At 39.4% G+C, this 14,209-nt stretch overlaps 1 long non-coding RNA gene across 1 annotated transcript; it reads left to right on the forward strand.

Moving 5' to 3' along the window:
- Positions 1-4,693: 4,693 nt before the first annotated feature.
- LOC138964539 (uncharacterized) lies at positions 4,694-11,868 on the forward strand. Its single transcript, XR_011455135.1, has 4 exons — positions 4,694-5,203; positions 6,005-6,234; positions 7,149-7,313; positions 9,383-11,868. It is a non-coding gene; the product is annotated as an uncharacterized lncRNA (long non-coding RNA).
- Positions 11,869-14,209: the final 2,341 nt, after the last annotated feature.

The raw sequence follows: 14,209 nt of genomic DNA on the forward strand, positions 1-14,209 counted from the left end.
CATTCCTGCTTATAGCAGTCAATCAAACGCTGTCTAAACGCACGCAGAAAAGCTTTTTCATGAACAACACCACCATTCAGCCATACAAAGGAAAACCCACACATATCCAAACAACGCTTTACCGAGCAAGCCCAATTTTGCAAATCAACCTCATTTCCGGGTAACCTTGAAAATCTTTTTTTATCCATCTCGTACGCTTGTCTAGGTAATCTAACCAAAAACATGTTCTGCAGCTTTAGCCAGTACCTGATAACACTGACAGTACTGTCAATGAATAAAGGGAAACGACCGAGTTCTCCATATGCCATCGCGTTTGGAGTTCTTGGTAAAACATTCAAAAATCTTTTACAAGCAAACAAATGCGGAGATTCAACAGAACGAAAGCGTGTGATACCCCATATTTCAGAGGCGTACAAAAGCATAGGTTTTACTAGCGCATCAAACAATTTAAAAAATACACTAACATCCATGCTACCTAAGCTCCACATTGTTTTCATGATTTCTACCACTTTTCCCTTGGCTCTGCCTGCAAATTCTTCTAAAGCAATGTCAAATGATAATTTTGTTGTCAATGTGACACCCAAATATTTATAACTGTTTACAACATCCATAGGTTTACCTTGATAAAACCATTTTTCTGACTTGGATAGATGACCGCCTTTCCGAAAAACCATTACTTTTGTTTTCTTTAAATTTACACTGAGGCCAAGGGCAGAGGAGGCTTGTTCAAGATTGTTCAATTGGTTTTGTAGTCCAACAGGTGTTGTAGAAATCAAACAAATATCGTCAGCAAAAAGAAGCAAAAAAATTTCTTGTAATCCAGGCAAAAACTGAACACCATGCCTTCCATTTGAGGTTACTTTATCGGCTACTTCAGTAATTAACAGGGAAAAAATCAGGGGAGACAACATGCAGCCTTGTTTCACCCCGGCAGGGCAATCAAAAAAGTCAGACACTTCAGGGCCCCATCTTACACATGACTGGACAGAATCATAAATCCCTTGTAGCATACGGAGCATTTTCGTCGAAGTTTTTATTTTTTGAAGAACGACCCACAAACTATCCCTGTCTACAGAATCGAAAGCTTTCAAATAATCAATAAAAGCAACGTACAGTTTACTTCTCCTTTGTCCATACAGACATTTCTTAATCATAGTCACAAGTGTAAAAAGATGATCAATAGTTGAATAGTTTTTTCGAAAACCAGCTTGTTCTTCACATATCTTGTGTTCACTCTCTGCCCATTTATACAGACGCCTATTTAGGATGGAAGTAAAAACTTTACTAATAGTACTCAGGAGGGAAATGCCCCTATAATTTCCAGGATTATTTACATCACCCTTTTTCAGTAAAGGAACTATCACGGACTGACTCCATTGTTTAGGAAACACACCAGTGTCATAAACACGGTTAAAGAACTTAGTGAGAAAAGGGGCAACAATATCCTCAGCTGCTTTTAGAAATTCTGCTGGTATTTCATCAATACCAGAAGCTTTCCCTGCTTTTAATTTTCGAATGGCTTGTTTTACCTCAGCTAACGAAATTTGTTCATCCAATTCATAAATATGTACATCTTCCTCACTTTCTTCATTTATTACATTTTCGTTTTGTTCAGGCGTTGAAGCTGTGTGCTGTCCCAAAATGTTTTCAAAGTGATCTTTCCAGACATCGATATTTATAGTAGCACGGTTTCTCTCCCTTGGGCGAGACCGCTTTACCGTTGACCAGAACATGGAAGGATTTTTTCTGTTTTCTAGTAAAGAATCTTGTACTGATTTTCTATGTGCTTTCTTTTTCTCTTTTATCATATTTTGATATTCAGATCTTTTTTGCAAATACTGTAGTTTATCCTCAACCTTTCTAGTGCGAGAGTACCGACTAAGTAATCTATTAACTTCACGTTTTCCCTCCCTACACTCTGTGTCAAACCATCGGCTCGTACGACGCTGACGGCCTCCAAAAAACACCGTGCGTCGCATGCACCGACCCGCTTCTAAAAGCGTGTTTACAAACATTGTCAAGGCAGCGTCAGAGTTATCATCAATACATGCAGCAGCGTCATCGATGGCAGTTTGACCTTCACGTGAAGAAAGAAAATCTAAAAATACACTAGCTTTGGAGGAATCCCAAGTCAGTTTCTCTGAACTAGTCTTATTCTCACTGTCTACATCAGCGTCAATTTTTAGGGCAGCACACACATCTAGCCGAACAGGCATATGATGAGACTCAATGCGGTTGACAACAGAAAACATATTTACATATTCAACAAAATCAACTGAAGACAAAAAGTGATCAATAGTACTATTTCCTCTTTCAGACACAAAAGTGAATTTATCATCGAAACCTGGTTGTACTAATCCATGCAGAGGTACAAGGTGAAACATGCAGCAAAACTGAATCAGTATTTTACCAAAGTTATTTGTCAAAACATCTTGTGATTTTCTTTCAAAAACATTACCATCCTCATCATCATCTTCTTCATCAACACATTCAAGACACCAATCCCCTATTCGGGCGTTCACATCACCTCCAAGTAAATAGTACACATCCCTGCCAGCTTCCATTAAAGACAAAATAAACTGTTCTAGCATTTCTAGAGTACAATCATAATCTTTTTTATCATAGTACACACTGCCCACTGGATGATTATACAGACCAATAAACATCATGTCTTTCTCACAACCAAACAATTCTTTTGAAAGTTTTACGCACAAAACATTTTCACTCTTGGTATCAATAGTCTCAACAAAATCCGACAGACATTTACGAATCAACATAACAGTTCCACCAGAAACATGGCCCATCTTGGTCAGTTTCACACCTGGTGAATGAAGAACAATGAAATCACTAAAATAGGTACTGAAGTCAAAGCTTGGCAAAGTAAAGGTTTCAGACAAAAAGCAAACATCAAAAGAAGTTATGTAATCAACAAAATCAGGGTCAGTTAGCTTGGCAATCAACCCATTTATATTCCAACAAAGAAATGAAAAAGAAGTATTCAATTTGTCCTTATTTGCTGTTGCAACATTGTTTACATCAGGTGTGTTTTTGTCATGTGCTTGTGTGTCTTGTTTGTTTGCATTGTCATAGCCTTGGCCACCCCAGCCAGCATGATTCTGCGTGACGCATGCGTTATTTCTGCGTTTTTCATGCGGGGATGCGTACGGCCTCGTGACACCTTCGCTTCGCGCGCGTTACTTTTCGCCAACTTTTACGCAGATTGTCGCATTCGAAACGACTTCACCACGCAGTGTTTAGCACGCATGGATTCAATGAAAAGGTGATTGCAATTTTTGTTTTTCCTAATTTTATACCGTGGGTTTATGCATTTACTTCATGAAATAATTTATTATATTTTATGTTATTAAAAAATATTTACTTTTAAATTTTGGTTATGAATAGTTATTCTTCTTCAAAAACTTTTTTTTTTTTAAGGAAAAAAAATTGCATAAAAACTTTCAATCCGTTATTTTTCAGTTTATCTTAAGACAGTTTCGGTTAAAAAAAAAATGCATTTAAAAGTTTAATAAAAATATTTTTATTTTATGTAATGGTTTTCCCATTTAATTTTTATTTAATCATTTTGTTATTACTAACATTTATTTGCTTAATTGTTATCCTGATTATTTTTATCTTAAAATAAATATGATTATTTTAATTTGTATTATCATTATAATTGTTTTAGCATGTAATATAATTATTGTAATGGGGATTTGGTATTGTTGTAGGAATCAGCTTTCCACAAAATAATGTCGTGGAAAAATCTAGGCAAAGCATAATAAAAATATTATATGAACAGAAAAGATAACTGAAATCTATATGAACACCCATAACAAAACGATAAAAACATTTAAAAAATTCAGATTAAACAAAAAAATGTAAACTAAAGTAACTTTGAAACTAATTATCTACTCAAAATAAAGGCTGATGTTAATGGTTACATAAAATTTGTTCTCAGCATATTTTCATTTTATTTTATTTTGCTTTGGAAGAAAATCTCTGTGAAAGTTCAATTTCAGGGGAGACAGTTACCTTGACTGAAAAGAGCAATTTATTGAAGTTATTTCCCTTGTCTGTCAGCTCAATCAGACAATCTCCAACTTCCTGTTGGCAAGAAGTCTGTCAAATCCACATTGTATCGGCGTTTTTTTGCTTTTTCTTCATATTGACTTGTATTTTTGACTTGCTTATTGGATGCAAGGTAATCTTATCCTTCTCTCTGAAATGAAGATTGACTTCTTTCAAGAATAGGTAAGTTGATCAACTGAAGGAAAGATTTGGGAATTTGAATTTTTGATAGCTCGCGGCTTCGGCTTCCGAGTTTGATGGCAGAGAGAATTTCTCACACTTTCGATTTTTTTTTCGCCTAGAAGAACACTGTTCTATTCATTCATGTTTGTTTTGTCTGAAAGATGGATGAATGAACTAACTTTTCCAAAAACATAAAGTTGATTGATGCAGTGGTTTGTTTTTAAGGAGTTGTGGAAGAGTGAAAATACCATCCGAATCCCGATTCGCGGGTCGCTCACGGCACCATAAAAACTGAATTTTCGTTTATCATTTTATGTCTCATTGTCTGTTTCTTGGTGAACTTTGGTTGGTTCCTAATCTGGTCGAGTCATTGCGGCAGCAGTTGTCAGGAGCTTTAGTAGTAAAACTAATAGGCTCTTCATATATCTGTGTTTTTTTTTATTTGTATCTTTTTATTTTTCCACAGATGTTCAACTTTCAGTTCCGCATACTGACATAGACTCATAGTCATAGTGGAATATTCTGTGTCTGAGTCTCGGAAAAGAGAAAAATTACCCTTGTTCCCGAGGCATGCATAGACTAGAGAGGCAGGCAGAGGCTGTGTCAGCGTGTGCAGTGATAAAGTTGAAAAACAGATTTTTTTGAAATAAAAATAAAAAATACATCACAGAGAAAATAAATATACTAATTTAGTGAAATTGAGATGCTTATATTTAATAATTAATATTCCAGTTTTGATGTTTGCGTGTTACTGTTAGGTTTGGGAATCAATGTGATCCTATTTAACTTCCAAGTATTTATTTTTTCAGAAAGCTTTGACTTGAGTATGGCGGTGCTCACTGCTTGTTTGAACTGAAGGTGAAGAAAGCTGAGATGGACAGTGACCTTAACACCGCCACCGATGCCAGTAACGCAGACTGTCGTTCCGTCCCGGCAAGGTGAAGATGAACAGGTATGGCTCGATAGCAATGAGTGTCTCATTCAGAGTCATTGATAGTGACACTGACAGCGTCTTTTTGTTCTGTGACTTTGGCTTATTTTGTGTTTTATTCTTTTAGTTATAACCAGATGTGTCAAACAAATTCAGCTGATCTCTTTTACTGTTTTAGTGAAACAAATGTATTGTTTCCAGCAAAGGGAAAAAAAATCGGGTGGGGGCGGTTGGTCGATTTTATTTTTATATTTAAATTTTTATTTTATTTTAATAGTTTTATTGATGTTTGTTTTTAATTAACACAGGCATCTCATTGATGAGAAAGTGTGAACTGTGTCCGCGGGATGCCAGAGAAGAGTAACTTTTCATCCAAAGTCTGCAAAATTGAATTTAAAATTTAACCTTTTTGATGAATATTTTTGAATGAATACAAAAAGTTCTAGTGTTTGGAGGAAAAGTTAAGGTCAGTTCAACTTTAAACAAGGATTTTTAGTGTGTGTTTGTTCTTCTGTCTAAAAAAAAAAATAAAAAAAAATCTGCTTGAAGTAAATACACACAAAAATTTTCATCTCCAACTGCTGAGTCCCTACATCTTTTTACCCCATCAAATGCCACTCTGTATGCCCCTTTAAAAATTGATTGCAATATATATATTCCTCATCTTCTCCTGAATTCAAAAATATAGAGATGTCACGTTTACTTTGAACATTTGCTCAGATTGTTTTTTAGTGCTGATGGTTTCTTTTCAGGCCGACAGATTGTCTAAAATATGTATTGCTTCATGTAAATGACTTTTTGTTCTTCTTTTCTTCCATTCAGCGGACACAAGACTACGAGCAGAGCAGAGCGGCAAGATAAACATCAGTTCTTGCTGCTGGAGAAGGTTCTACAGGAGCAGATGGACCTGATGCGACTAATTTAGTAATTGGTCGCCAAAGAATCATGGTGGAGCCAGAGCCTGTGCTACTGTTCGATGGAGTCATCTTTTTACTGTTGAGTGTGGAAGATGTTGAAGGCACATGATGGATCTGTCGAAGGAGTGATCACTGGTAGGTGGCTTTGAATGCTATTGTTGAAGCAGACCAGTCATGCCTGTGCTATTTTCCCCAGATAACTGTAGCAAGATCTTGTGAGAGTGACATGTTATTGTTAGACGCTCTTTAGGCTTTAAATGTTACCTTGAGTGTGTGCTTTTTGGAGGATGCCAGATGTCATCACGGTTCACGGGTGTATCTTAACTGTTCATCAGTTCTCAGTCATGACCAGTTTCCCATTATCCTGGGAATTCATGCAAGGTTTATGCGTATTGGTCACATTTGTGAATTTAACCAACACATTTTGATGATAAAACTATGCTTATGGGTACGCACAATGATGGGCCTCTTTTTCTCATGTGGGGTGCGGAAAATGCATGCACCACTTTGTTTTCTGTGATCATTGCATCTGTGAGAAATAATGCAAATATTGCTCTGTGGCCAGAGCTGCCATCTGCTAGGTTTTCAGGGATGTAACAGAAATTGCTACGCTGTTTCCTCAAGTTCAAAATTGCAAGTGCTACACTCAAGCAAATAATCACAAACATGCAACAGTGCCTTCTTGTGAGTTCTGATTCTCACTTTGTGTAGGCATCGGATTATGGGTCAGAAAAAAATTGTCCACACTGAATAGTATCACGGTTGACGCTCTCTTCTAACTATGTTTGTGCTTTCCCAATGAAGATTTGTGAGATAGTATTGAATGATTGATGCAGGTCACCTGAGGTGTGTGATTACATTTTATGACAATGCTACACTCAATCACCATTTGCTCTTCTGAAAACTTTTTTTTTTAAAGCAAGTGCGATTATTGATTTTTTGTTCCAGGTGACAGTATGATGCTTCCAGATTGAATTGTTTGTATGTGAAGAAGAGCTGTCTGAATATTTGATTTTTGGAATTCAGTTGGCTTGTTTTGTTTGTTTCAGATCCATGACCATGAGCTCGGTGTGGTTGGTGGACATGAACTAAAGACGACTACTGATGCTGTGATGACGAAGGTGTTCCATAGGCTACACGGTTGCTGACAGGGGGCTCTGGGGGAGGGCAGGGAAAGAGACCATGGTGTACGCTGCGACTAAAAGCCATCGACAGTGAGTTGTTTTTCATAATTTGTAAAATCATCCTGGTCCTTTTAGGAAGAAGATAAAATCCATGTCTACAAAACAACAAGTTATTTCTGTCTCAAATTTTGTTCTTTGGAATCAATTTTAAATTTGCCATGTTTCACATGTGAATGATAGTTGTCAAAGCTTTTACGCTTAACATTAAATTGCTAGAAGCCAAGTTCCTGAGCTCATTTGTCAGTGTCATGGATTTTCGACTACATACGAAATAAGGATGTTAGCAAACGGTATGATGTCGTCACATATGCGTCTGCACGTCACAGTACATGTATTATGAATTTCCGAAGGCCCCCAAAGAAAAAGTCATAGTAAAGGTAACTTTAACCACTTGACTGCCTTATGACGGGTATACCAGTCATGCGCTTGTGCAGCCGCAGCGCCTTAGGACGGGTAAACCCGTCTTCTCCGTTCCGGGATTTTCCAGAAATGCTACGTCACTGCTGACACACAAATAGCATCCAATGGCTTGGTAGGATACCTCATTCTCATGAATAAACATAAATGGTGACGCGGTTTTGCGTTTGAAGGCTATTTTCGGCCTTGTCGACAGGGTATGGGAGAGAAATCTCGACTCGTCAAAATGGCTAACGGTGACTGTCGACCGGGCCCTAGTAGGGAAAAACAAAGCCGGACTGACGCTACAGGCGGTGCAAATGATTATGGATACTGACAGGGGAAGGGGGAGATCTTCTTTCGGACAATTCGTTGGAAACAGGTAGATGACAGTGATTATAATCCTTTCTTGGAGCGAGCAAAACAGCCACCTGTGTTTGATCCACAGGCACCGGAAGATGCGCCGGGCTGATTTTTCAAAAGTTCATATTTAAACATCATTATAAGCCAAACTAATTATCATTTCCATGATTAGACACTAAAAACAGATTCTTGGTTCAATTTCCTTTAAAAACAACATAGGTTTTACTTACCTACCTACTGCCAGTTTGAAGCTAGATTTTTTTGTGAATTATTACACCCCAAACTCCAATATTCCCTGGCAGTCAGGAATGCACATACCCAAGTTTTGATTGGCAGCGAAAGGGTTAAAACAAATATTAGGGTAGGTATTTTTGACTCACATGCGAAGCAAAAGTGAGTCTATGTACTCACCCGAGTCGTCCGTCCGTCCGTCCGTCCGGACGTCCGTCCGGACGTCCGTCCGTCCGTCCGGAAAACTTTAACGTTGGATATTTCTTGGACACTATTCAGTCTATCAGTACTAAATTTGGCAAGATGGTGTATGATGACAAGGCCCCAAAAAACATACATAGCATCTTGACCTTGCTTCAAGGTCAAGGTCGCAGGGGCCATAAATGTTGTCTAAAAAACAGCTATTTTTCACATTTTTCACATTTTCTCTGAAGTTTTTGAGATTGAATACCTCACCTATATATGATATATAGGGCAAAGTAAGCCCCATCTTTTGATACCAGTTTGGTTTACCTTGCTTCAAGGTCAAGGTCACAGGAGCTCTTCAAAGTTGGATTGTATACATATTTTGAAGTGACCTTGACCCTGAACTATGGAAGATAACTGTTTCAAACTTAAAAATTATGTGGGGCACATGTTATGCTTTCATCATGAGACACATTTGGTCTCATGATCAAGGTCAAGGTCACTTTGACCCTTATGAAATGTGACCAAAATAAGGTAGTGAACCACTAAAAGTGACCATATCTCATGGTAGAAAGAGCCAATAAGCACCATTGTACTTCCTATGTCTTGAATTAACAGCTTTGTGTTGCATGACCTTGGATGAACTTGACCTTGGGTCAAGGTCAAGGTCAAGCATGTGAGTCGTATGGGCTTTGCCCTTCTTGTTTTTTACTTCTCTTCTACAAGGATTACAATGTGTTGTAATTTCCTAACTCAAGTATAGTTGGTGTGTTGTAAAAGCGTATGGTGTGTATGCAAGTTTGTGTGTCTGTATGATTTTTAGCAAGTTTACAGGCGTCAGGAAATAAACTTGAGACTTTTCTCAAATCAGTGATAGTTGTTTGATGATCTAAGTTCATGTTATTTTTTGTTTTGTCATGCAGAGGCTGTTCCGTGAAGCTGTACGGGTGCCACAGGTCAAGACCTTGAAGACGGCCATTCAAGACTGGTTTTTGGAAGCCTGTGATAAAAGAAAGAGACAACAGGCCATGGAAGAGCCTTCATGATTTGGTTTGCAGTAATTGAACTTTGTAATCTATGTAGGCTTATTTACAATGCTAGTTGCAAAAATTTGATGAATGTAAGATTTGACTCGCCTGAGAAATTGCTAGTGAGTAATTGTATTTCACAGTTCAGGTCTGTGTGGCTGATGGGTAATGTACAGAAGAGTCTGGGGTTTTGTTGGACATTATTTAAGCTAAGCTTTAAACTTCACACTCTTCTACAGATGATGTTCAGACATGATGTACCCTTTTAGGTTGTGTCAGAACGACAGAAGACTAAACTGGAAGTGCTTAACTACCATTACTATCAGTGGAGACGCATGGATGCATTTGAACTTTTCTTGTGGGTATCCCATACTAAAAATATAGAATACATGATTCTGGAAAAGCTGTTCAAGGGCACTTACACACTATATTCGATTTGTAATACACGACTCAAACCTTCAGGCTAAATTAAAATGAATAAAATACAAGTATAAAGAGTTCAGAAAAGAAGAAAACAAAAAGTGAACAAATAGAAAGAAAAGGTTTTAACAATTCCTTGTCATTTATGGGAGTCGAACGCAAACAACCTAGGCAGCTTGAAGGAGACAATGCATGATGCGGGTTTTTGTTGTTCTTTATTATTTTTTGGAGTTGAGTTGAGAATTTAGAAGCGAGACTAGAAATATACTTTTTTTTTTTTGCTGTTAAAACCGTTATGATTGGATTTCTATAGATGTAAGTCTTGGTGCACCTGATAATTTAGCCCTTGAATGCAGGCAGTGTAAGGTAAATGAAGCAAAGTTCTCTCCGAAACAGCAAAAAAAATGCATTTCAATTATATTGATCCTCGCCACCTTATTTTGTTTGCTGAGCAGCTGGCCGCTGGAGACTTGTCTATCATTTTGTGAGTAAGCTGCGTGTTTTACATCCATTTTGAGATGGCAAACCTATGTTTTACGCAGTCTGATAAGTTTTTTTAATTTATGAGTTTTATGTCATGTTTTTTTTTAAATTTATGAGTTTATGTCATGTTGGTGTGCTTATACATATCAGTGGAGAAGGGGCATTGAATAAGTGTTTCTTTTTGATATCATTGTTCTGAATTTTGACTATTAGCTGGCATTTTACCTTTTGTTTCATTATTGTAGTTGTTACTTTTGTGTAGTGAAACTTGATAACTCACTGCTGTCCATGTATAGGTTGTGTCAATTGTTTTTTCTTCACTGAACGTACCACTGATTATCAATGATGACATCAGGGTTTTGTTCTGTTTTTTCTCTGGCATTTGAATTTGCTTCAAATCATTGTGAACTTTTTTTTTCCATGCAAAGTTACTGGTATATGTGAATATGTTAACACACTTCAAATCAAAACCTGAAATGTCTCCTTTTTAAAAGTAATTTTTTTAATTTCTTTTATTTAAATGGTACACATTCATATGATTGTCTCCCTTTTTTTTCCTTTTTTTTTTCCTTTTTTTTTTTCTCTCTCCTTCTCTTATTTTGTTTTTTTCTTTCTTATTCTTCGGTTTGTTCTTCCTTTTATCTTCTTATCCTCTTTCTCTTGCTTGTTCCTTGTCCCAGTATGCTTTCACGCCGCCCCATCTAATTATTTTGTGCTCCATCCACATCTGAATTTCGTTCAGCTGCCTTGTCCGAAATGTGTGTGGGGCACATATGTATGTTTAATGTCAATGTTCATGTTTCAAGTTCCTTGCTTTGTGAATTGCATACCAATGTTTTATGCAGTCGTGATAGATTCTAAATGTATGTGTTATCCTAGTTTGGTGTACATTGACTGGATTTCGATCCCTGGAGAATGGGCATTAACTAAGTGTTTGTTTGTGATATCATTAGTAATCTGAAGTTCAACTATTAGCTGGCTTGTAGAACTTTTTTTTCTCTTTTTGTTGCTGTTCTGTATTCAAACATGTTGATACAACTCATTGCTGCCTATGCCTAGGCTGTGCCAATTATTTATTTATTTGTTTACATCAATGTGATAGAGTGACGAGTGTACATCAAAATTCTCTCTTATAAGTTATACTGGATTCTTCACTGCATGTACTACGGCGTATCGATGATGACTATCAGGGTTTTGTTCTATTTATTCTTTGTTCTGCCAATTTGAATTCTGCTTTGAATAGTATTTTGATCATTTTTGTTTCCGTGCTGCTGGTATGTCAAAATGCAGTGAAATTAAAACCTGGAAGTCACAATGGCAATAAGCGAGATTCAAATCTCTCCTTTGTTTTAATCAATTTATTTGACTGCATTTTTGTTTTAGAACTTGTACATAATTATGATCATCTCTGTTATCGAACCTGCACGCTTGACCTTTGTCTTTCTGGATCAATACAATGTTGTGCACTGCCCATTATTTGTTTGTGATTGCGTAAAGCGGTTGTGTGGTCTGCGTAAAATTGTGTAGGTCAATCGTGACATCTGCGTGGAGAGTGCGTCAAATGCGTGAGAATGCGTAAAGCAATTGTGACATCTGCGTGGAGAGTGCGTCAAATGCGTGAGAATGCGTACAGCAATTGTGACATCTGCGTGAAGAGAGCGTAAAAAGCGCGTAATGCCTGAGAATGCGTCAATAATTCGTGACATCTGCGTGGAGAGTGCGTAAGATGATCAAGACATCTGCGTCAAAAGCGCGTTAAATGCGTAAAGCAATCGTGTCGTCTGCGTGGAGAGCGCGTTAATAGCGTGAGAATGCGTAAAGCAATCGTGACGTCTGCGTGGAGAGTGCGAATTTGTCTTGGTGTCAAATAAGCGTGCGCTGGAGGTGCGTATGGTCTGCGTAATCTGAGGGAAAACGAGTGTGTCACGCATGTATTTCGCTTTGCAAAATCGCGCGCGTTACGCATGCGTCCAGTGCAGTTGTTACGCAGAGTTTGGCGACTGCGACACGCATTCGCTGCGCAAAATTTTGCTGGCTGGGACGCCCCTATTCGCTGTTTCCTGCACGGGTGGGGGTTCCACGCACGTTGCGAATGTAGGCCGAGTACCCACCACCTCCACTATCGCCACCCACTGTCATGTCTTTGTGGCCCTGCCGATTGGCTGAGCGGGTCACACGCTTATCTCTGGCGTCACTCTGCCCGGGATTTCGACCGGAATTTTCTTCAGTGTCACGGCTGTGACCCTGAGTGTCACTGACGTCACGCTCTATTTCTACTTCGCTGATTGGTTGACGTTCCTCGTGATCAGGGGGCGTCTCCGAGTCGGTGTTTGTCAACAAACCGGGGCCACCCGGCCGGCGGTTGTCAGCACGGCGATCATCGTTGTTTCTGGGGTTGTCATGGAAGCGTAGCTTGCCGTTTGTGTAGTAGGCCGTCTTCCCCTCCTCCCTCAGCTGTTTCAGCTTCTGGGTCTGCCGTCTGGTGAGATCTTGGGCCGCTCTCAGGTTGTCGTGCTCCATGTCGCTTCGTGCCTCACGGTCTTTCATGAGACGCATCGCATCGCCCCAACGTTGGAACTTGGCAATGATAGGGCGGGGGTTGGGATTCTTGGGGTTGGGTTTGCCGAGGCGATGCGCTCGCTCGATGACGTCAGGCTCCCACTGCTTCTGAGGAATGTAGGTGTCAAGAACGTTTTTCACTGCAACAACACAGTCAGCATCGGTGTCGCCAACTTCTTCTGGTATTCCGAAAAACTTGACGTTGTTGCGACGGGAAAACCCCTCCAGCCTGTCAACCTCTGCCTCGAGGCTAGTCACCACACGATACAGATCGTCTTGTTGTGAGGAGAGGTTGGAGATCGACTGTTCGTTCTTCTTGAGGGACTTTTTCATTGTCTCTTGCTCATCCCCAAATTTCTTCATCAATGTCTCTTGTTTTCTAAGCATGTCTTCTTGTCGTTTGAGAAAGTCCGCCTGTGTTTGCATGGTTGCCAGAACGACATCCAGCTTCTGCTGCACCGACTGCTCTAAGTGTTTGATGCTATCTGCCACTGCAGTTGACTCCGCACCACCACCACTACTTTCGCTACTGCCACTGACAGCAGGCCCAGGGTTTTCCTCTACATCATTGCTCAATCTCAAGCGTCGTATCGCGAAGGCAATCACTGCCAGGCACAAAGATGGCGCGTGCTGCGCGTGCGGAAAGGTCACCGCCATCGGTGACAGGTGTACAAGGTCATCGCTTGGCACTGACAAATGGCCAGTCACTGTTGACGAATTATAAGTCACAGTTCCCAGGGGTGGGAATGGCGTACTAAAAGCACTTTCCGCAACATCTTTGAAGCAGCACACGATGTTCGCAAGAAAAACAAGGCATCCCCAAGTAATGCACACGTCGCTGACACTGATTTCAGAACTGTCACCATACACGGGCTGAGCACGAAGCCGGTTCAAGAAATGTTTTGCCACACAAGCCAAATGAAAACGACCAATACTGGCCCTCCAAAGTCCTACCTCAATCATTTTCAGTAAATTTCTGCACACAATCACTTTAGACTTTCACTTGTATAGTTCTGGAGACTCAAACTTTGATATAGCCACTTTGAACTTGAAAAATATCCATCTTGTCTGCACTGTGAACATTTTTCCCTCCTGCGCCATTCGTGGTCGACCTTGACCCCCCAGAGAGAGAGAGAGAGAGAGAGAGAGAGAGAGAGAGAGAGAGAAAGAGAGAGAGAGTATAGTTGCGGGAAAGAGAAAGACGGGGATGGGAGGGGGAGGGTGAGGGGGCGGATTACAGGTCCAGAAATATTCATCTTG

Source organism: Littorina saxatilis, linkage group LG4 (genome assembly GCF_037325665.1).
Source record: "Littorina saxatilis isolate snail1 linkage group LG4, US_GU_Lsax_2.0, whole genome shotgun sequence".
Lineage (NCBI taxonomy): Eukaryota > Metazoa > Mollusca > Gastropoda > Littorinimorpha > Littorinidae > Littorina > Littorina saxatilis.